The sequence below is a fragment of the Dermochelys coriacea genome, chromosome 4 (genome assembly GCF_009764565.3).
Source record: "Dermochelys coriacea isolate rDerCor1 chromosome 4, rDerCor1.pri.v4, whole genome shotgun sequence".
Taxonomy (NCBI): domain Eukaryota; kingdom Metazoa; phylum Chordata; order Testudines; family Dermochelyidae; genus Dermochelys; species Dermochelys coriacea.
Window position 1 is genome coordinate 73,950,107 of NC_050071.1, and position 24,060 is coordinate 73,974,166.

Below are 24,060 nucleotides of genomic sequence, written 5' to 3' on the forward strand. Positions count from 1 at the left end.
GAGCTTGAGGGGAAAAGGGGGCTTGTCAGAGGCATGTTGCATGTTATTACATGATTCTGGACAGGTGTATAGGCAGCACTGCCGTAAATAGAAATCTAATTTCCAAAAGATTTCCAAAAGAAATCTAATGAGGTTCAATAAGGATAAATGCAGGGTCCTGCACTTAGGATGGAAGAATCCAATGCACCGCTACAGACTAGGGACCGAATGGCTCGGCAGCAGTTCTGCGGAAAAGGACCTAGGGGTGACAGTGGACGAGAAGCTGGATATGAGTCAGCAGTGTGCCCTTGTTGCCAAGAAGGCCAATGGCATTTTGGGATGTATAAGTAGGGGCATAGCGAGCAGATCGAGGGACGTGATCGTTCTCCTCTATTCGACACTGGTGAGGCCTCATCTGGAGTACTGTGTCCAGTTTTGGGCCCCACACTACAGGAAGGATGTGGATAAATTGGAAAGAGTACAGCGAAGGGCAACAAAAATGATTAGGGGTCTAGAGCACATGACTTATGAGGAGAGGCTGAGGGAGCTGGGATTGTTTAGTCTGCAGAAGAGAAGAATGAGGGGGGATTTGATAGCTGCTTTCAACTACCTGAAAGGGGGTTTCAAAGAGGATGGCTCTAGACTGTTCTCAATGGTAGCAGATGACAGAACGAGGAGTAATGGTCTCAAGTTGCAATGGGGGAGGTTTAGATTGGATATTAGGAAAAACTTTTTCACTAAGAGGGTGGTGAAACACTGGAATGCGTTACCTAGGGAGGTGGTAGAATCTCCTTCCTTAGAGGTTTTTAAGGTCAGGCTTGACAAAGCCCTGGCTGGGATGATTTAACTGGGACTTGGTCCTGCTTTGAGCAGGGGGTTGGACTAGATGACCTTCTGGGGTCCCTTCCAACCCTGATATTCTATGATTCTATGATTCTATGAAATAAAGCTGGTCAAAACTCAGAATTTCCATGCATGGGAAGCTTCAGTGTTTCAAAATTTGTTTCATTTCCAAATTAAAATGAAAACAATTTTTTTCATTTTCCATGAAACCAAATTTAAAAAAAAAATTGGTTTTGGAAAATGTTTGAAAAATATGTCAAACTGTCAAACCGTTCATTAAAAAACAAAAAGGAGACTCTGTTCTAGAAAAAAGATGAGGTTTTAATCAGTATTAAGTAGCAATGGCCACTAATGATTTTAAAAATAAAATATCAGCTGTTATCCAAGAGTTTTAAAAGAGCTGTCTGAGGAGCTCACTGGACCGTTAATGTTGACTTCTCAGTAAGTCTTTGAACACTGAGGAAGTTCCAGAAAACTGGAGGAAAGCTAATGTTTTGCTTATTTTTAAAAAGGGTAAATGGAATGATCTGGGTAATTATAGGCCTGCCAGTCTGACACTGATCCTGAGCAAGACAATGGAGAGGCTGATACAGGATTTGATTAACAAAGAATTAAAGGAAGGTAATGTAATTCATGCAAATCAACATGGGTTTACGGAAAACAGATCCTGTCAAACTAACTTGAAATCTTTTTTTGATTTGATTACAAGTTTGATTGATAAAGGTAATAGTGTTGCTGTAATAGACTTCTGTAAGGCATTTGACTTGGTACCATATGATATTTTGATTAAAAGCTAGAACAAAATAAAATTAACATGGCACACATTGTATAGGTTAAAAACTGGCTGATAAGTCTCAAAATGTAATTGTAAACAAGGGATCATAACCAAGCAGGTATGTTTCCAATGGGGTCCCACAGAGAATGGTTCTTGGCAGAGGTGAATTTACAGTAAAACACAGGGTGCTCTGGCACAGGGACCCCAATGACAGGGGGCCCCAGGGTCAGGCAGCTGTGGGGACAGAAGCTTGGTCCTGCCGGCTCCTGGGGCTCCTGCTGCAGGCTCCTCACTCACCAGCAGCCAAGCTCTCCTCTCCCCTCCCGCTCCTCCACCCCCCAAGCGTGCCACATTCCCACCCCACCTCCACCCTCCATAGTGCTTCCCCCTCCACCAAGCAGCTGTTTGAGGGTGCTCAGGTAATTCTGGGAGGGAGGGAGAGGAGCAGGAGCGAGGCCACAGTGCACTTGGGGGAAGAGGCAGAGAAGAGGTGGGGGAAAGGCCTTGGGGAAGGGATTGGAATCGGGGCAGGGTGGAGCAAAGGTGGGGCCCCCACACTAGCCCTACACATACCTCCCCAGCCCCCTGTGTGAGCCCCTCAGGGCAAGGGGCTGAGAGCACCCCCATGATCCCAGCCCACACCCCCTGCCCTGACTCCTGCACACTCCCAGCCCTCTGTCCTCCCTGACTCCTGCAACTCCTCACACACTCCCAGCCATGACTCCTGCACCCCTCTCACACACACCCAGCCCCATGTCCTCCCTGACTCATGCACACACCCCCACATCCTCACCTGCACCCCTCGCACCAAACAGGAGTTGCCCCAGTTAAGCGCTTCACACCCCAACCCACTGCCCCAGCCCTGAACTCCCGCCCACATCCTAACTCCTGGACAGACCCTGCACCCCAACCACCAGCCTGCTCCTGCACACTAACTTCCTCCCAGATCTTGCACCCCCAGCCCTGAGCCCCCTCCCGCACTCTAAGACCTGGCCAGATCCCATACCCCAATGTTTTTTTTATTTTTTTTAATAAAGCAATCTTATGCAAAGCGCTTTACAATAGTTAGCTAATGGTACAAACAGTATTTGGAAAGATCATTAAGTGGTCCGCCAAGACCCTCAGTGATTTTCAGGTGGTCTATGAAAAAATAAGTTAGACTACAAAAACAATCAAGGTACCTCACTTTATTTTCATTTACTTCCTATTACTTATAGGAGGAGGATGAAGAAAAAAAGAATGAAAAATGGTGGTGGAAGGGAGATAAGAGAGAATGTTCTTTTTCTTGGCTGGGTCCCAAGGAGGGGCCCCAAAAATAAAACTGAGCACAGGGCCCCACTAACTCTAAATCTGCCACTGATTCTTGGCCCTACACTTTTTGATGTTTCTGTCAATGACCTGGAAGAAAACAAAAAATCATCCTTGATAAAGTTTGTAGGTGACAAAAAAAATTAGGGGAGTGGGTAAATAATGAAGAGGACAGGTCACTGATTGAAAGTGATCTGGATCACTTGGTAAACTGGACAAAAGCAAACAATATGTGTGTTAATACAGCTAAATGTAAATGTATACATCTAGGAGCAAAGAATTTAGGCCATACTTATAGAATGGGGGACTCTATCCTCAGAAGCAGTGACCGTGAAAAAGACTTGGGGGTCATGGCGCGTAATCAGCTGAATGAGAGTATCCAATGTGATCGTTTCATCAAAACAGCTAATGTGATCCTGGGATGCATATGCAGGGGACTCTTGAGTAGGAGTCGAGAAGTTATTATACCTCCGTAATTGGCTGGTGGAATAATGTGGCAATTCTGGTGCCCACAACTCAAGAAGAATGTTGATAAATTGGAGAGAGTTCAGAGAAGAGCCCCAAGAAGATTTAAGGATTAGAAATCATGCCTTATGCTGATAGACTCAAAGATCTCAATCTATTTAGCTTAACAAAGAGAACGTTAAGGGGTGACTTGATTAGAGGTTTCAAATACCTACGTGGGGAATAAACATGATAACGGGCTCTTCAATCTGGCAGAGAAAGATATAACACAATCCAATGTCTTGAAGTTGAAGCTAGACAAATGCATACTGGAAATAAGGTGTAAATTTTTGTCAGTGAGGGTAATTAACGATTGGAACAATTTACCAAGGATCGTGTGTATTTGCCATCATTGACCATTTTTAAATCAAGATGTGATGTGTTTTTTAAATGACATTCTCTAGGAAATGCTTTTGAGGGAAGGGGGAAGTTGTATGGCCTGTGTTATACAGGCGATCAGACTAGATGATTACAATGGTCCCTTCTGGCACTGGAATCTATAAATCTATAGTTAAGACATATCAGAAGTAGTAGTGTTTTTCTATGCAGTACTACCGTTACTGATATGTTATGAAATAATGTAAAAATAATATCAAAATTAACAAAACATTTGAAATAAAATTGCAGAATCATCCAAAACAAATATTTTCCAAAATGATATTTTAAAATATTTTCCCTTGTGGGTGTTTGTCAAAATTGATATGTTTTTCTAAATATTTTGATTTCAACAAATATGCCATTTTCGTTTTTAAAAAATTATTGAAAAATTTTCAACTGGCTTTATCCATAACTTGGTACAACTCTGTGGTCTACCTAAGAATCCTACCCAGAATCCTGAAGGCACAATGGTGGTTTAAAGTCATCTTTGTCATCTCTCCTCCTCTGGGAGTATACCTGTGTGCACCTCACCTCTGCAAGTACGTGATATCTGACCAATTTAGATATATTTTTAGGTGACAAATCTAAGGAACTGTCCCAGATTGAGGTGTCAGTAGAGGAGGTTTTGGAACAAATTGATAAATTAAACAGCAATAACTCACCAGGACCAGATAGTGTTCACCCAAAAGTTGTGAAAGAAATCAGCTATAAAACTGCAGAACTACTAACTCTGGTATGTAACCCATCTCTTAAATCACCCTCTGTATCAGATGACTGGAGGGTAGCTAACATAATACCTATTTTTAAAAAAGGTTCCAGAGCAATCCTGGCAATTACAGGAAGGGCCATCCCTAGGCATACACAGTATACACAGCTGCGTAGGGCACCATGAAATTTGGGGCACCAAATTGCCCCAAATTTCATGGTGCCCTAGGCAGCTGCGTGCTGCATATGCGGCAGCACCAGCTCCGGTGGCCAGCCCTATCCCCCAACCGCCCCCGCTGCGGCCTGGCCCACTGCAAGGGACAGGGCCATCCCTAGGAGAGTGTGGGGCCCAGGACAACTCTCACTGCCCCACCTCTTAGTCTTCCACCCTGCTCCACCCCCCGCCCGCCCCCATTCCGCCTCTTCCCCCAGTGATGGACGCAGCCCAGAGGATTAGCAGGGGGCCTGTGCCTGCAGCCGGGGTCGAGCCCAACCCTGCACTCACCAGCAGCGGCGGGAGGCAGAGCAACCCAGCTCCCAGCTGCGTTGCTCTGCTTCCAGTGAGTGTGGGGGGTGGTACTTCCCCTTCCCCCAAGCGATATGGCTGGGGCTGGGTCGCTCCACTTCCCGCTACCAGTGAGTGCAGGGGGTGCTCCTTTCCCCACCCCTACCCCTCACCCTAGCGACATGGCTGGGGCATGCGGAGTGGAACGGGCTGGGGCTGGGTCGCTCTGCTTCCTGCTGCTGGTGCCAGGGCCCCCAAAGCAGCCCCCACAGCTCCTGCCTCTGCAGTTCTGCAGCCCTTGAGTGTGAGCACCCCCTGCAGAAGGGCTGGACCCCCCACGGGAGCGGGAAGCAGGTGCTTTGACTGTGTAGAGCACCATAATTTATAGGGACGGGGCTGATTACAGGTCTGTAAAGCCTAACTTTAGTACCAGGCAAACTGGTTGAAATTATAATAAAGAACAGACTTATCAGACACCTAGATGAACACGGTATGTTGAGGAAGAGTCAGCACAGCTTTTGTAATGGAAATCATACCTCACCAATCTACTAGATTTCTCTGAGCGGGTCAACAAGCATGTGGACAAGAATGATCCAGTCAATATAATGTACTTGGACTTTCAGAAAGCCTTTGACAAGGTGCCACACCAAAAGGCTGTTAAGCAAAGTAAGTAGTCATGGGATAAGAGGGAAGGTCCTCCCATGGATCAGTAACTGGTTAAAAGATAGGAAACAAAGGATAGGAATAAAGTGTCAGTTTTCACAACGGAAAGAGGTAAATAGTGGGCTCCCACAAGAATCTGTACTAGAACCTGCGCTGTTCCACATATTCATAAATGATCTGGAAAAGGGGGTAAACAATAAGGTGGTAAAGTTTGCAGACAATACAAAATTACTCAAGATAGTTAAGTCCAAAGCTGACTGCAAAGAGTTACAAAGGGATATCATAAAACTGGGTGACTGGACAACAAAATGGCAGATAAAATTCAATGTTGATAAGTGCAAGGTAATGCACTTTGGAAAACATAATCCAAACTATACATACACAATGATGGGATCTAAATTAGCTGGTTTCAGAGTAGCAGCTGTGTTAGTCTGTATTCGCAAAAAGAAAAGGAGTACTTGTGGCACCTTAGAGACTAACAAATTTATTTGAGCATAAGCTACAGCTCACTTCATCGGATGCATTTGGTGGAAAATACAGTGGGGATATTTATATACACACACAGAGAACATGAAACAAATGGGTTTTATCATACACACTGTAAGGAGAGTGATCACTTAAGATGAGCCATCACCAGCAGCAGGGGGAGGAAAGGAGGAAAACCTTTCATGGTGACAAGCAAGGTAGGCTATTTCCAGCAGTTAACAAGAACATCTGAGGAACAGTGGGGGGTGGGGTGGGGGGGAGAAATAACATGGGGAAATAGTTTTACTTTGTGTAATGACTCATCCATTCCCAGTCTCTATTCAAGCCTAAGTTAATTGTATCCAGTTTGCAAATTAATTCCAATTCAGCAGTCTCTCACTGGAGTCTGTTTTTGAAGTTTTTTTGTTGAAGGATAGCCACCCTCAGGTCTGTAATCGAGTGACCGGAGAGACTGAAGTGTTCTCCGACTGGTTTTTCAATGTTATAATTCTTGACGTCTGATTTGTGTCCATTTATTCTTTATTCTTTTATGTAGAGACTGTCCAGTTTGACCAATGTACAAGGCAGAGGAGCATTGCTGGCACATGATGGCATATATCATATTGGTAGATGCGCAGGTGAATGAGCCTCTGATAGTGTGGCTGATGTGATTAGGCCCTATGATGGTGTCCCCTGAATAGATATGTGGACAGAGTTGGCAATGGGCTTTGTTGCAAGGATAGGTTCCTGGGTTAGTGGTTCTGTTGTGTGGTGTGTGGTTGCTGGTGAGTATTTGCTTCAGGTTGGGGGGCTGTCTGGAAGCAAGGACTGGCCTGTCTCCCAAGATCTGTGAGATTGATGGGTCGTCCTTCAGGATAGGTTGTAGATCCTTGATGATGCGTTGGAGAGGTTTTAGTTGGGGGCTGAAGGTGATGGCTAGTGGCGTTCTGTTATTTTCTTTGTTGGGCCTGTCCTGTAGTAGGTGACTTCTGGGTACTCTTCTGGCTCTGTCAATCTGTTTCTTCACTTCAGCAGATCTACACCTACAAGATCTCTATCATGCATTCTTACAACTACAATACCCACCTGCTGAAATTAATAGGCAGTAAATTTAAAACAAACACAAGCAAGCACTTCTTCATACAACATACAGTCAACCTGTGAAACTCATTGCCAGGAGATGTTGTAAAGGCCAAAACTATAACTGAGTTCAAAAAATAATTATATAAATTCATGGAGAATGTGTCCAACAATGGCTATTAGCCAAGATGGTCATGAATGCAACCTCATCCTCTGGGTGTTCCTAAACCTCCAACTACCGGAAACTGGGACTGGATGACAGGGGAAGGATCACTCGATAATTGCTCTGGTCCATTCATTCCCTCTGACACATCTGGCTACTGACAGAAGACAGGATACTGAGCTAGCAGGACCATTGGTCGGATCCAGCATGGCCATTCTTATGTTCATTCAAAAACTGGCATGAGGATCACAGTCTCTACTATACAACAACTGGCCTATCAAAATCCTATCCATCTGGACAGTAAGGACTGCAAACCATCACTAGTGTATCATACTATATACCTTAGTATGTATCATGGTGTCATTTGTCTTCTTTCTTTTAGGATCACATTTCACACATTCTCACACTATCTGTCAAGCCCTGCAAGGCCTAGACGTACTTTTTTTGCTGAAATGTGATCTATAAACAAGGAAATGTCCATGTAAAAATATTTTGCCAGTGAAAACATTCAGTGCCATAAAAAGTGAGCAAAACAAACTGGAAAAATAAATACCACATTTATAAAGCAGACTCTGACAAACAAAATAAGAGAGAACTACTAAAGAAAAGGACTTTTTTGTAGATGCCTCAGGATGTTGCTGCCTGCCAAACACAGTCAGTCCCCAATTTACAGGTAATTGCACATAAAGCAAGATTAACGGGTGTACAGATGTTAACAGTGATTCCACTTCCTAAGGAAGCACCAACTGATTATCATTTATTCCAAACCCTACTATCATAGCACAAAATCACAGCTACTAATAACTATTTTTGTCTGATGGTTTTATGTGAAATAATTTTCAGTAAAAGAAGTCTTGAAACCTCATACAAGACACTGCCCCAATATACAAGTTCTGGATTCTTTTGCTACATTATTTTAACTACTTTGGTATTCAGAAACATTGCTTCATTTTTATACATTCTAGGTAAGCCATCATCTCCTAGCCAGTTGTCTGGTAAAACGGATTTTAAAATAAGATCAGCAATTTGTTATAGGTACATTCCAGTTTATTAGACAGGTTTTGTAAACTCCACACTAATAGATTTTTCTCTTCATGATTCCCTAAACAACATAAGAGTTCTATCAATAAAAACTCACTGTTCCATGACCTTAAAATTTCAGTACATGTCAACAGCAATCTTTTTCTTTTGCAAACATTTTAAATCAGACTTTTAGCACCTTCTCCAGAGCATTACACTACTGTGGGTCTTTTGAACTAGGGATTGGCAAACCCAGTGAAAGTCAACTTTAGATGTTAACCCAAAAATGTGGTTTCAGAGTAGCAGCCGTGTTAGTCTGTATTCGCAAAAAGAAAAGGAGTACTTGTGGCACCTTAGAGACTAACAAATTTATTAGAGCATAAGCTTTCGTGAGCTACAGCTCACTTCATCGGATACATTTGGTGGAAAAAACAGAGGAGAGATTTATATATACACACACACACACACACACACACACACACACACACACACACACACACACACAGAACATGAAACAATGGGTTTATCATACACACTGTAAGGAGAGTGATCACTTAAGATAAGCCATCACCAGCAGCAGGGGGAGAAAGGAGGAAAACCTTTCATGGTGACAAGCAAGGTAGGCTAATTCCAGCAGTTAATAAGAATATCCGAGGAACAGTGGGGGGTGGGGTGGGAGGGAGAAATACCATGGGGAAATAGTTTTACTTTGTGTAATGACTCATCCATTCCCAGTCTCTATTCAAGCCTAAGTTAATTGTATCCAGTTTGCAAATTAATTCCAATTCAGCAGTCTCTCACTGGAGTCTGTTTTTGAAGCTTTTTTGTTGAAGTATAGCCACTCTTAGGTCTGTGATCGAGTGACCAGAGAGATTGAAGTGTTCTCCAACTGGTTTTTGAATGTTATAATTCTTGACGTCTGATTTGTGTCCATTCATTCTTTTACGTAGAGACTGTCCAGTTTGGCCAATGTACATGGCAGAGGGGCATTGCTGGCACATGATGGCATATATCACATTGGTAGATGCGCAGGTGAACGAGCCTCTGATAGTGTGGTTGATGTGATTAGGCCCTATGATGGTATCCCCTGAATAAATATGTGGACAGAGTTGGCAACGGGCTTTCTTGCAAGGATAGGTTCCTGGGTTAGTGGTTCTGTTGTGTGGTGTGTAGTTGCTGGTGAGTATTTGCTTCAGATTGGGGGGCTGTCTGTAAGCAAGGACTGGTCTGTCTCCCAAGATCTGTGAGAGTGATGGGTCATCCTTCAGGATAGGTTGTAGATCCTTGATGATTATGCAAGGCACTGAATTTAGCCGTATAGAGTGGAAATCTGTCAACTTCATGAAAAAACTCGCACAGATACAGACAAACATCATCTTCCTCTCCAAATGCAAACAGATGGACATCATACCGAAAGGACTGAAGGTAAAAAATCCATTACAATCTACATACCACACAGACTATGCTGACAGCTTGTGCCACACACTCTGAAAGAAACTGCGGAACCACCTGATCAACATCCTCTACAGCAAACAGGGAAAGATTAAGAATGAGCTCTCAAAACTGGATACTCTCATAAAGAACCAACCTTCCACACAAACTTCCTCGTGGCCTGACTTTACAAAAACTAGACAAGCCATTTACAAAACAAACTTTGCTTCTCTACAAAAGAAAAAGGACACTAAGGTATCTAAACTACTATATGCCACAAGGGGCCACAACAATGGTTCCTGTAACCCACCCAGCAATATTGTTAATCTATCCAACTATACTCTTAGCCCAGCAGAAGAATCTGTCCTATCTCGGGGCCTCTCCTTTTGCCCCTCCACCCCCACGAACATGATACAGTTCTGTGGTGACCTACAATCCTATTTTCGACGTCTCAGACTCAAGGAATATTTCCAACACACCTCTGACCAACATATTAACCCACAGAGACCTTCCTGCCAACACTACAAAAAGAAGGATTCTGGGTGGACTCCTCCTGAAGGTCGAAACAGCAGCCTGGATTTCTACATAGACTGCTTCCGCCGACGTGCACGAGCTGAAATTGTGGAAAAGCAGCATCGCTTACCCCATAACCTCAGCCATGCAGAACACAGTGCCATCCACAGCCTCAGAAACAACTCTGACATCATAATCAAAAAGGCTGACAAAGGAGGTGCTGTCGTCATCATGAATAGGTCGGAGTATGAACAAGAGGCTACTAGGCAGCTCTCCAACACCACTTTCTACAAGCCATTACCCTCTGATCCCACTGAGAGTTACCAAAAGAAACTACAGCATTTGCTCAAGAAACTCCCTGAAAAAGCACAAGAACAAATCCGCACAGACACACCCCTGGAGCCCCGACCTGGGGTATTCTATCTGCTACCCAAGATCCATAAACCTGGAAATCCTGGACGCCCCATCATCTCAGGCATTGGCACCCTGACAGCAGGATTGTCTGGCTATGTAGACTCCCTCCTCAGGCCCTTCGTTACCAGCACTCCCAGCTATCTTCGAGACAACACTGACTTCCTGAGGAAACTACAGTCCATTGGTGATCTTCCTAAAAACACCATCCTAGCCACTATGGATGTAGAAGCCCTCTACACCAACATTCCACACAAAGATGGACTACAAGCCATCAGGAACAGTATCCCTGATACTGTCACGGCTAACCTGGTGGCTGAACTTTGTGACTTTGTCCTCACCCATAACTATTTCACATTTGGGGACAATGTATACCTTCAAATCAGCGGCACTGCGATGGGTACCCGCATGGCCCCACAGTATGCCAACATTTTTATGGCTGACTTAGAACAACGCTTCCTCAGCTCTCGTCCCCTAATGCCCCTACTCTACTTGCGCTACATTGATGACATCTTCTTCATCTGGACCCATGGAAAAGAAGCTCTTGAGGAATTCTACCATGATTTCAACAATTTCCATCCCACCATCAACCTCAGCCTGGACCAGTCCACACAAGAGATCCACTTCCTGGACACTACGGTGCTAATAAGTGATGGTCACATAAACACCACCCTATATCGGAAACCTACTGACCGCTATTCCTACCTACATGCCTCTAGCTTTCATCCAGATCATACCACTCGATCCATTGTCTACAGCCAAGCACTACGATATAACCGCATTTGCTCCAACCCCTCAGACAGAGACAAACACCTACAAGATCTCTATCATGCATTCCTACAACTACAATACCCACCTGCTGAAGTGAAGAAACAGATTGACAGAGCCAGAAGAGTACCCAGAAGTCACCTACTACAGGACAGGCCCAACAAAGAAAACAACAGAACGCCACTAGCCATCACCTTCAGCCCCCAACTAAAACCTCTCCCACGCATCATCAAGGATCTACAACCTATCCTGAAGGATGACCCATCACTCTCACAGATCTTGGGAGACAGGCCAGTCCTTGCTTACAGACAGCCCCCCAATCTGAAGCAAATACTCACCAGCAACCACACACCACACAACAGAACCACTAACCCAGGAACCTATCCTTGCAACAAAGCCCGTTGCCAACTTTGTCCACATATCTATTCAGGGGATACCATCATTGGGCCTAATCACATCAGCCACACTATCAGAGGCCCGTTCACCTGCGCATCTACCAATGTGATATATGCCATCATGTGCCAGCAATGCCCCTCTGCCATGTACATTGGCCAAACTGGACAGTCTCTACGTAAAAGAATGAATGGACACAAATCAGACGTCAAGAATTATAACATTCAAAAACCAGTTGGAGAACACTTCAATCTCTCTGGTCACTCGATCACAGACCTAAGAGTGGCTATACTTCAACAAAAAAGCTTCAAAAACAGACTCCAACGAGAGACTGCTGAATTGGAATTAATTTGCAAACTGGATACAATTAACTTAGGCTTGAATAGAGACTGGGAATGGATGAGTCATTACACAAAGTAAAACTATTTCCCCATGGTATTTCTCCCTCCCACCCCACCCCCCACTGTTCCTCTGATATTCTTGTTAACTGCTGGAATTAGCCTACCTTGCTTGTCACCATGAAAGGTTTTCCTCCTTTCCCCCCCCTGCTGCTGGTGATGGCTTATCTTAAGTGATCACTCTCCTTACAGTGTGTATGATAAACCCATTGTTTCATGTTCTCTGTGTGTGTGTGTGTGTATATAAATCTCTCCTCTGTTTTTTCCACCAAATGCATCCGATGAAGTGAGCTGTAGCTCACGAAAGCTTATGCTCTAATAAATTTGTTAGTCTCTAAGGTGCCACAAGTACTCCTTTTCTTTTTGCAAAAATGTGGTGAATCCTAACCTTAACTTGAATTCCTCCCTGCACTCTAGGGTTTGCGATCCCAGAGCCCAGTGATCCTCTGACCCAGCAGGCACAGCATGATGACATTTCCCTCATTGCACTATGTTGCTGAATTGGAACTTGCAAGAGTTTGGGTTCAGTTCAAGAGGCAGGAATTAAGGTGGGTTCAGATTCTCAGCTGAACCACTTGCTCAGCCTTTTTCTGTGGCTTTTTAAAGGGCTCTATAGACCGAGATACTGTAGGCATACCAACTTGTGCTGTGATTCCCAAATCCAGAGCATTAGGCGTGATGATTTTTTTTTTTAGCTGTGAACAATGTTTGGGGTTTGCTGAAAACAGCACTTGAACATTTTTGTGCGTTTCCAGCCATGTTATAGGACAAAGTAGAATCAGTGAGTTAGACGAAGCAAGTCCATAAAGTTACATTATCCATTGATCTCAATGCAAACTGACAGATGGCTCCTTTTGTATTTTTTTTTAAAGCCGTCTTCACAAAAGAGACTGAAGCACCTCCTGTGTAAGGTGACAGCACAGGTAGCTTTGCAGTCACTCAGTCCTTTAACCCAGCAAGAAGCAATAAACTTCAATTGTGATCCAGCAGTCACCATAAATGGCAGAAACATCAGCTTGGAATGAGCAGGTCATTTGGGGCATTATCCTCTTGCAGTAACACAATTATATATAACATAACAATGCAGTTTTCCCTCTTAAGTTCTGAGTTTTCATTATAGTACCTCTTATAACATTTAGACATATTTATACGTCCATAGTCAAAATTAATTAATAGCTGAATCAAGGTCTCAGTTGTTTTAAGAAGGAAGTTTGAAAAAATATCTGCATGGTAATTTTTGATTACAAGAAAAACAATACAATCAGCATCTCAGTAGTTTTATATGCTTTCTTCAAGCTAACAAAAATGTTTTGTTTTTAAGGGGAGAAAGAAACTACCTGCTTATTCGTGGTCTATTAATCATTTGAAAAGGAAAAACTAAAACTGATAAATATATTACATCCAGAAGGATAAGTAGTTTGCAATGGCAGTAACTACTATTTGGAATTTATTTGCTGGATTATCAAAGCAATGTTGTCTAGTAGCTAGAGAAACATATTGGGAGTCTGGACTCCTGGATTATATTTCTAGCTCTGCCATCCCATGCTGTGACCGGTGGTAAATCATTTAGCCTCATTGTGGCTCATTATGCCCTTCTGTAAAATGGGCATCAAAATATCTACCTGTTTTAAGGAGGTGTTGCTAAACTATCATAGGGCTTCATGGCCCGGGAAATAGAAAGGGTAAATAACAGTCTGTATCCAAACTCTGCATGCACTGCACAGTGCTTCCATTGCAAGATGTGGTTACAGCATGCAACTGAGGGTAAATAAAAATAACAGAGGATATTAATAGCAGTGTTTAGAGGCAGTAAAGCCACATGGCAAAGTGACTTTCACCAGCATACAGAAAGCAGCTTGAGTGTCTAGCTCCTTACTCTTCCAGTAATGCAATTAATATATATCACTAATTCTATCTGAATGAAACACAAACATTTCCGGAGAGAAACATGGCATCTACTTTGCAACAGTAGCACTACCACAGTATTTAGGATTAATATCTGTTTTTTTGCAAAAAGTGCCATGAGATTTTTAATGAATGTAACAGTCAGGGCCTCTGTTGTATTTCACATCTGAAATACAGCACCTCTCATTCTGCACTGTGTCTTCCAACTCTATTCCAAGGCATTGATTTCAGAGCTGCAGAGAATCCCTGAGTGAAGGAGTGCCTGTGTACTATGGTGATTGACACTTTGTTGACACAATAAACTAAAACTAGGGTCTAGGATAAATAGCCAATGAGAGAAAAACCTATTGTAATAAGTAAGATACGCAATCTACTTAAAAGAGGTCCTGCTTATGACTGCTAGTTTCCTGAAAAATGTTCAGCTTGCCACTAGAGCAACAGGAACTGGTTACAGGACCCAAATATGATACAATAGCTTAATATTGACAAAACCAAAGTGCATGGTTTGGAGATCAGGCTGGCGTATGTGCAGAGAGTCAGGTAGGCACAAAGGAGAAGAAATGGGTTACGAAGGTAGAATGACACAAATAATAAAAGCATTGTACTGCTTTACAGCCAGGGGAAAAAACATTTTCTGCCTAATAACTGCTGGAGAAATTGGGAGCAGAAATAGTATTTTTATGATGATTTAACAACTGTCTAAAAAGTCAATTGAAAAAAAATCCATAGGATAGAACCGTGCAATTTTATGCACCATGGAGGGTTCTGTGTATTGCTCATAAATATTATCATTCCAATCTGGCATGCCATCCCTGTCTCTAAAACAGGAAACTATAATATTCTTGTTAGGGATTGATCCATTTAAATTTTGCTTCCCTGTAATGTTTACCAGCCAGTTGTGCTATGCAGCCCCCAGCTGTTAAGCAGTCATTCCATTCCCAAGAATAAAGTCTCTGCTTTTGCTCGGCTGAGTTGCCTGAATCACCATAATCATAATGTCACACAGGACTTGCTTGAACATGTTTAATGAAGAGGTATAAGGCATTAGGTGGGAGAAATTAATCTGTCAGCCACAAAAGAAAAAAAACAGGAACCGAAAATGGCCCAAAACATTCCAACAAGAATAGCAATTGAGTAAGAAAGTGCACATTTATCTCTCTCTGTAGCTGTTTTGAACTCTACCTTGTGCTGAAGTCCTGAATTGTCCAAAGAAAGTGAAAGGGGGAAAGTAATTTTAATTTAACGAACATGTGATGTAAAATTATTGTTAAAAAAAAAGCATAGAACAGAGTCACAAAATTATTTTAAGTGAGTTTGCCTAAATTAAAAGAACTGGTGATTAAGGGTTTTCAAGGCTCGTAGTGCGGTAAGAGTTGTAGCAATAAAGTAAAGTGTAATTAAAACAAGATGAGGTTCATGCATGCGACAACTGGATACTTTGCTTCGATTGCTCAGTTTCACTGGAGTGAGACTGCCAACACTTTTGGAGACATCAGTCAGCTTCATGATCACAACTGTCTCCACCACACACAAGCATATATGCATGTACCATCACACCATTAAGCTTTCTTCATCCTTATCCAGAAAGTTGTTCTGACCAGACATGACAAGGAGAGAGACCCAGATGACATTATTATCTTTGTGGCTGTGCCCTGAGAAACTCCTGAGATGTAAACCTAAGATTCTTGCCACTTCCCTACCTGATGTGTCAATTCCCAACCTTGTTTTATTTCTCCTATGTCTTTTTTTAAATCTTTCTATATTTGTTTTCCTTATTGAGTCTGGCTTAACCAGCCAGGTCAAATCTAACCTAGCAATGCTTTGCTGTGATCAGTTTGGCATGCTGAAAATAGTGCTGTGTGCTGTATCTGTGCTTTTCCAGTAGCTGACTTACAACCCAGAAACAAAAGCTTCATTTTCCTTTCTTTTGCTATTTTTTACTCCCTCCGCCCTAGGTGTGTATTGTAGGAGACAGGATCACACTGTAATAATTGAAGTTGAAGACCTTAGATCTACCGTGCCACCAAAAACTAACTCTTCTTCTTGTCAAAGATATTTGATGCCATTTGAGAGACTGTCACACAGAGTTTCCATTTAAAAGACTCTATAAATAGGGAGAGAGGGACTAAGGGAGATGTAATGATTTATGTGAATTTATTTATTTTTTGTTTTAAATACTTTAACTTTTTAATGAGTCTAACAAATAGTAAATGAGTTTTTAATTTGGTATAGAACAAGCAAATGTTGTCCCTTTCAGCAAAAACCCTGAACCCCAGATCTGTGCTTGTAGAAACCTGCATGGAATATGGAGGGAGAAGCACAGGTTGCAGGAGGGAAGAAGACACCAAGTGATCAGTTTGTATGCACATGGCTAAGATAGTTCTCTTAATAAAATATCCAGTTTAGTTTTAGAACCATGGAGTCTTCTCATGTTAATACAAGGCTTTTTTTAATTACAATATTAGCATATCTTAAAATTGAAACTTCCTAAACCCCCCATTTTTAATGGGTGCATTGGCTGGGAATAATTCCCAAGTAACGCAGCCCTACAACCTGTGGGAGGAGGAAATACCTGTTGCCCTCCCCTTTTCTAGTCAGTCCTCCCACCATTAACTCCTCTCTCTTTTTTTTTCTTTAAAAAAAATTTTGATTTAACCAAGTTTCATGGTTTCCCAGCAGCAGCCATGCAGGTGTGTTGTTCCAGTTTAGAGTTGGATTATTTCCTGCTTGCCTAACATTGCAGGTGAGATAAGCATAGGGTCAGAAAGTCCAGAGAAGTGGAGCACTGAAGGGGGAGGGGGGTACTCACTGATGTATGTTCTCCTCCTGCTGGGCTGCTCTAAAAAGCTCTCTGCTGCAGAAAAGCTTTGGTGGGGGGTTTTTTGAGAGCTGCCAGTGACTAATTTACCTTCCAATATATTAGCCACAGAACCAGAATCTACCACTTTCCAAAGCTCATGCGTTTTGGAAGGGCACAAATATTTTTTGCTTGGATAAGACCCTAATATGGGTCTTATAAACATTTACAAATAAACCATTTGTGTTACTTTTTTAATATATGGTGGGAGCTTACTCTAGTTTTCATAAGAGCAAACAAACATTACTGCATTCAAGTCACGTATTAAGATTGATTGCTTCTTGAATGTGTTTTTCAGCATTGGACTTTACTCCTTTAAACAAAAAGGTGTGTAAGAGGTAATTATTAAGGCTATATTGTCTGCATGTGTAGAGATACCAGGATAATGAGCTCAAGATGACTTGATTCAACAAACCTCCTTTAGAGCAGTCAAACTATGAGGAAGCTGGTTTGTATTATTTGAACATTGTAATTGACTACTTCAGAAAGACCTTTCTACTGATAGCTGAGTCCAGGGAATAAAGTTCCTTACACTTGCACTAAAAGGTCTAGACCCTCTTAGATTGAAGCTTTGTAGCTAGCTAGTCACTATTTTGTGAGATTCTGTGTAATTTAAAGGGAAATGGTTCAAATATTGTGGAGCAACAACTGGTCCATGAAAAGAAAAGGAGTACTTGTGGCACCTTAGAGACTAACAAAGTTATTAGAGCATAAGCTTTCGTGAGCTACAGCTCACTTCATCGGATGCATTTGGGCTAACAAATTTATTAGAGCATAAGCTTTCGTGAGCTACAGCTCACTAATGCATCCGATGAAGTGAGCTGTAGCTCACGAAAGCTTATGCTCTAATAAATTTGTTAGTCTCTAAGGTGCCACAAGTACTCCTTTTCTTTTTGCGAATACAGACTAACACAGCTACTACTCTGAAAACTGGTCCATGGTTAATGTTGCATTCTACTTTCCATTGTAAGCCCAATGTTGCCTCTTCCCCACTAAAACATATACTTTTCAATCTCCCCTCAATTAATATAATTTGAAATCTCTTAGAAGATAAGACGTTATAACTAAAAGGTAATAAGAAAGCATTACTACCTATTTTCTATGTCCTAGATTTTTAAAACAGATATCTGAAAACATTTGAGTAGGTGCAAAAATTGTCCACTGGTTACACATTCCAAAATTTAAGAGGAAAGGATTTAACTATATATTAAAAATTATTAAGTACCAAGCAAGGAATGTCAGAAGGAATGTTAAAATTCCTGTTATGTCCTCAGATATGATGGTGATATGAATAACTACATAGATAGGCTCTTCAGGGGTTCTGATGAGTCATAGGAAGATTTCAAGAGTATGATGAGCTTGCCATCCTGCTTGTTCAGCTAAAGAATCCCAGTGCCCACTCCTACAAATCTTGGGCCTAGTCAATCTCAATGTTGGACATTATTATGTAAGGAAAAACTACTTTAGGCACTTTTAGAAATTTCTAAAATGTATCGGTGTCTCTGGCCATTTAAGATCTAGCTCTGACCCTGTTTCAGGTTCAGTCCAAAATCAAGATATTCTGGGGTTTATTGTTATAGCAGGGGAATGATAGGTTGGGAAGCAGTGCATACTGGGAAGGATGACAGAGATTTATGATTTTGCCATTTCAAAAAGAGGTAGGAATGGAAGGTAATAGGGCAAGCTGTTGGGTCTCTCCAGACAAGGTGCCTGGGCGGGGTTTTAAAAGAGTCTTATAAAAGACAACAATCAAAGAGTTGGGTAAAGTACCCTGAGGAAAGGTTGGTGTTGTGGGCTAGAAAGCCAGAGGCTCAGTGGGAGGGTAGAGAAAGACCTTAAAAGATTAGGCGATCCTCTTAAGAAATTCACTGCTTATGGTTTTCCACCAAAAGGCTGTGAAAAAGCCGAACAGTAAAGGTTGATTGGGAGTCCGTGCATGGAAGGATGACGATTTGTCTTGGTGAAGGACCATTTGTGAGCCCCTGCACCAAAAAGTGGAGGTATAAAGGACTTCTTTTGGACTTTTATTTTGCTGGACTCGTTTCTTCAGAAGGGATGGAGTATATTTCATTAAGTCAGAGATCTAGACTAGTCTACAAAGGAAGGGGGAAACTGAGGCAGTAGCTACATTTGCTACTGAAGAGGTAAGACACTGCTACAGTTGTTTACCAGTTTCCTCTTCCTTGGTGTCCTGTATAGTAGGACTCCTGGTACTAAGTCAATGATCGGATGGAATAATTTAAAAAAAATAGTATCATAATACTTTTAAAACTCTAAAACACATCTAAAATAGTTTTCAGTTAAAACGTGGGATAAACAGAATACATGAGGGGATGATGTGCTACTGTAAAAGTAATACTAGCACTCAGAGTTCTGCCTTTTCCAATTAATGTGGTTAAAAACTAGTTTAGTTTTGTCTACACAGGCATCTGTCTACACAGGCAAGGGCAAATAGTATTCTCACATGGTTGGGAGATTTCCATGTTATAATGTTCCCTCAAAGAGAGTCATATTGCCTTTTATAGCTGTCATTCTTGTATCAGATTTATATTTCCTTTTGTCATGGCGACACCCCATTCCCTTACTATTGAAGGCTAATTTCATGTAAATTACCCAGAAGAATTGTGTTGTTTTGTTTCTGATGAAATAGCAACAAAATTCAACCTTGTGTGGGGCATAAGTCATTCAGAACAGGGACTTCAGTGTTGTGATTTCTTAAACTCCCTTAATTGCACATGCCCCCATTCTTCAGGTTTTAATGTGTTTGCTTCACAGAGACAAAGCACACAGTAACTTATCTTACAGCACCAGCCGAATGTACTTCATTTGTGATGTATCTCGCTGTCTTTGTATTCAGATAAGCCTTATTAGTTTTGAGATATCTAGGTTTGTGCAGATGTTTGAAGCAAACTAAATTAATAAAATTCAGGAGAGTGGTTTTCAAATGAATCTTGAAAACAAATCAGAATGGGAATCAGGCTCACAAATATGCACAGACAATTCTGAAAGGCTACATTACCTTCTGTTGCTGATTTTCAGATGTATATTGTCCTCCTATCTTATTACAGAACATATCAGCATTTTGAAGCTCTAGCATTCTATAAACAGAACATTACATGGTTTGAGGATCTTGTTTTTATAAGCAAGGCTATAAGATTTGTTTAGTGTCAGAATGTCACCCAATGTGATGTGTGTTTGGTGTTTTTGTTTTGTGTTGGACAGCTGTGGAAGTGCAGATTTTAACTTGACAGAGAAAGAAAATGAAAGCCAATTAGAGAAACTTCTGGAAAAGGGGGCATCTGTGAAGATGCACATTAGTGTGTGAGGGGGAGAGATGAATGTCTTGAGTCCATATCCAGTGCTGAACAGAGAATATTAACTCTGTGAGGTTTGGTTGTATCAATTATCTCTTGCCGCCTTAATCTATAAGACCTCTTTCTGAATCTGTCAAAACAGTCGATAAAGGAGAACCAGGTGACTTATTTATTTGGACTTTCACAAAAGTCTTTGTCAAAGTCTATCACTCAAATTGTTTAAAAAAAATTGAATAGCCATAGGTTGAGAAACTGGCTAAGCAAAATATAGGAATAAATGGTCAGCTTTCATCATGGGAGGTTAGCACCACGTTACCACAAGGTTTCATGCTAGGACTAGTGTTTAACATTATTAATTATATGAAAAAGGAGGCAAAGGTATGAAAATTGCAGAAGACAAAATTATTCCAGTTAGTCAAGATTAAAGAAAACTGAGATAAATTTAAGAGGCATGTAGCAAAGCCAGGTTAATTGGCAACATGATGAATGCTGACAGATGCAAGATAATGCACATTGGAAGGAATAATTTGTACTACTCATACTGTTTACTGCAGGGGTGGGCAAACTTTTTGGCCTGAGGGTCACATCGGGGTTCTGAAACTGTATGGAGGGCCGGGTAGGGAAGGCTGTGCCTTCCCTAACAGCCTGGCCTCCGCCCTCCTATCTGCCCCCTCCCACTTCCCACCCCCTGACTTTCCCCCTCAAAACTCCTGACCCATCCAACCCCCCTGCTCCTTGTCCCCTGACCGCCCCCTCCTGGAACTCCCCACTCCAAACTGCCCCCCCGGGACCCCACCTCCTATCCAATCCTCCCTGCTCCATGTCCCTGCCCTGCCCCCATCCACACCCTCACCTCTGACAGGCCTCCCAGGACTCCCACGCCTATCCAACCCCACCTGTTCCCCGTCCCTTGACTACCCCCCCCCCGAACCTCCGCCCCATTCAACCGCTCCCTGTCCCCTGACTGCACCCCAGGGCTCCCTGCTCCTTATCCAACCCCCCTGCTCCCCGCCCCCTTACCATGCCACTCAGAGCAGCAGGACTGGCAGCCATGCCGCTGCACTGCCCGGCAGGAGCTCGTGGCCCCGCCACCCAGAGCACTGGTGGCACGGCAAGCTGAGGCTGCGGGTGAAGGGGGGCAGCAGGGAAGGGGTCAGGGGCTGGCTAGCCTCCCGGGCCAGGAGTTCAAGGGCTGGGCAGGATGGTTCTGCAGGCTGTCATAGTTTGTCCACCTCTGGTTTACTGGGTTCTAAACTCACTAACAAAGGAAAAATTCTGGGTATCGTAGGTAACAGCTGAATGAAGACTACTGCTCAACATGGAATGACAGTCAGAAAAGCAAACAGAAGTTTAAGATACAGAAAGAACAGGATGAAAAATAAGGTGCTCAATAGGCAAAAGACACACTCCCATGGAGTGTATTTAGGGCACTCAGCACCTCACAGAAACCTCACGTTCAACATCTCAGTGGTTTGGCCCACAACTTACCAGTCTTTGTCCATGGTTTTTATTATATATTTTAGGATGCAAAGTTAGACTGCAAGTCTGTATAATGTGTAGCCATAATAGTATTTCTGTTAGCCCTTGTAGAACTGTAATAGGACATACTTAATCCTTTGCCTATCTAAATGTACTGGAACCAGTGGTGTCATGCACCAAAATGATCAGAGGGCTTTATGAAATACCAAAAAAAAAAAAAAAAAGATACAAACCACTCAAAAAATATTTAAAGTAACATTTTAAGGTCTCTCATATACCCATGCATGTTGCAGTGTCTGTGTACGTTGAAGGGGTCACCCTCTACTCTGAATGTCCTGCTTTTTGACAGGCAAGAGAAAAATCTGGACTGAGCCTCATTCACATGCAATTTTCCGTTGCCCCACACAGATGGGGGAGTCAGTTGCATAGGCAGTGGCATTCTAGCCCTGGTGAATTCACAGTTGATTTCACAGTTGTGATCCATGCAGATGAAGGGGAGGGGAGTGGCAGGCTTGGACCAGGGAGTAGTTGGGGTGCGGGTAGGTCCAGAGGGGCCATATCATCCTCTCACCAGCTCTGTGGAAACAATCCAAAAAAGGTAATGCAACCTAAACTTGGATGGCTTTTGTTGCGGCCCGAGAACCTCCCCACTTCAGCCCGCAGAGAGACGCATGCAGCCACGCTGCCGGCTTTGTCTGCTGCAGGCGTGGCCTCCTGCAGCTCCCATTGGCTGTGGAAGAGGGACTGAGACATCATCATTAGTTGCCGGGCAGAGTCAGCCATGGAGGCAGCATCACTTTTTTCCACAATGAATATAAACAAGTCAAAATACCGAACACAACTATCCGTTGCACACCTTGCTGCAATCCTGAATGTTTCAACTGCTCAGTCACTAAGGTCAAACATCAACAAACTGACAGAACTGAAGCATTGCCAGGTGTCTGGCAAACACTAAAAACTCTCTGGCGGGCGAAGAATTGTATAAAGTTGTTTGACAGTTTTATTGTTTCTAAGAAATTTGAAATAAAACATACAATATAAATGTGTTTTTTTTCTGAACATCATCTTCAGTGACATTATTGGCCCGCTGGGAGGATTTGAGGACTGGCACTGGCCCTAAGGTAAATTGAGTTTGAGACCCTTATTTTATGGGGATGCAACTCACTCAGAGACTTTAAGGCCAGAAGGGACCCTCCTGATCATCTAGTCTGACCTCCTGCACATGGCCGGCCAATGAACCTCACTCACCCACTCCTGTAATAAGTCCATAACCTCTGGCTGAGTTACTGAAGTCCTCAAATCATGGTTCAAAGACTTCAAGTTACAGAGAATCCACCATTTACTCTATTTTAAACCTGCAAATGATCCATGCCTCATGCTGCAGAGGAAGATGAAAAATCCCAGGGTCTCTGCCAATCTGACCTGGGAGAAAATTTCTTCCAATCCCAAATATGGTGATCAGTTAGATCATGAACATGTAGATGAGACTCACCAACCAGACACCTGGAAAAGAATTCTCTGTAATAATTCAGAGCCTTCCCCATCTGGTATCCCATCTCCAGTCGTTGGAGATATTTGCTAATAGCAGTCTTCAACGCCCTCCAAGCTACCTGAGCAAACACCTATGCAAGGAAAGGAAGTGGCTTCATTGCTCTGTTGACTATCCTAAGCTCATCCTTCTATGCAGCTGGTTACAGGCATTAGTAGTTTATGTAATTTTGTGTATTCAGAATTCATCCTACCTTCTGAATATATTAATAATGCCCAGTTAGTTGTGTGTAACTAGAGAGCCTAACCAGACTTGTTATTAAGCCTGTCTTTGCAGATATGTCACTCTGGCTTCTGAAATACTGTGGGTATTTTGGGGCCCTGAAGGAGATGCATTGTTCAAAAATTGGACTGTGTATAATATTTTACTGTATGAAGCAAAACTCCAATTTCAAAATTCAGCTGCATCAAAACTATGGAAAAACAACATTAGCAATCAAGTTAAAAAAAAATGGGAGCTTCACAGTGAGATTCCAGTTGAAATAATTAGCTGAATTTTTACTGTATCTGGTTAATTAAATGCCCATTCAGCAATTGCACTGAAGTATTAAAAAAACAAACTGCATGAAGCCATCCATCTAATTAAATCATGCTCCTAACTGTGTTTAATTCCAAAGAGGTTTACCGTTTATTTAATACACCACCATCCAAAACA

The 24,060-nt window shown here is 42.4% G+C and overlaps 1 protein-coding gene across 5 annotated transcripts in view; it reads left to right on the forward strand.

The window, feature by feature from the left end:
• GALNTL6 (polypeptide N-acetylgalactosaminyltransferase like 6) overlaps positions 1 to 24,060 on the forward strand; it is a 934,158-nt gene that overhangs the window by 858,211 nt on the left and 51,887 nt on the right. The gene's annotated exons all lie outside the window — the stretch shown is intronic.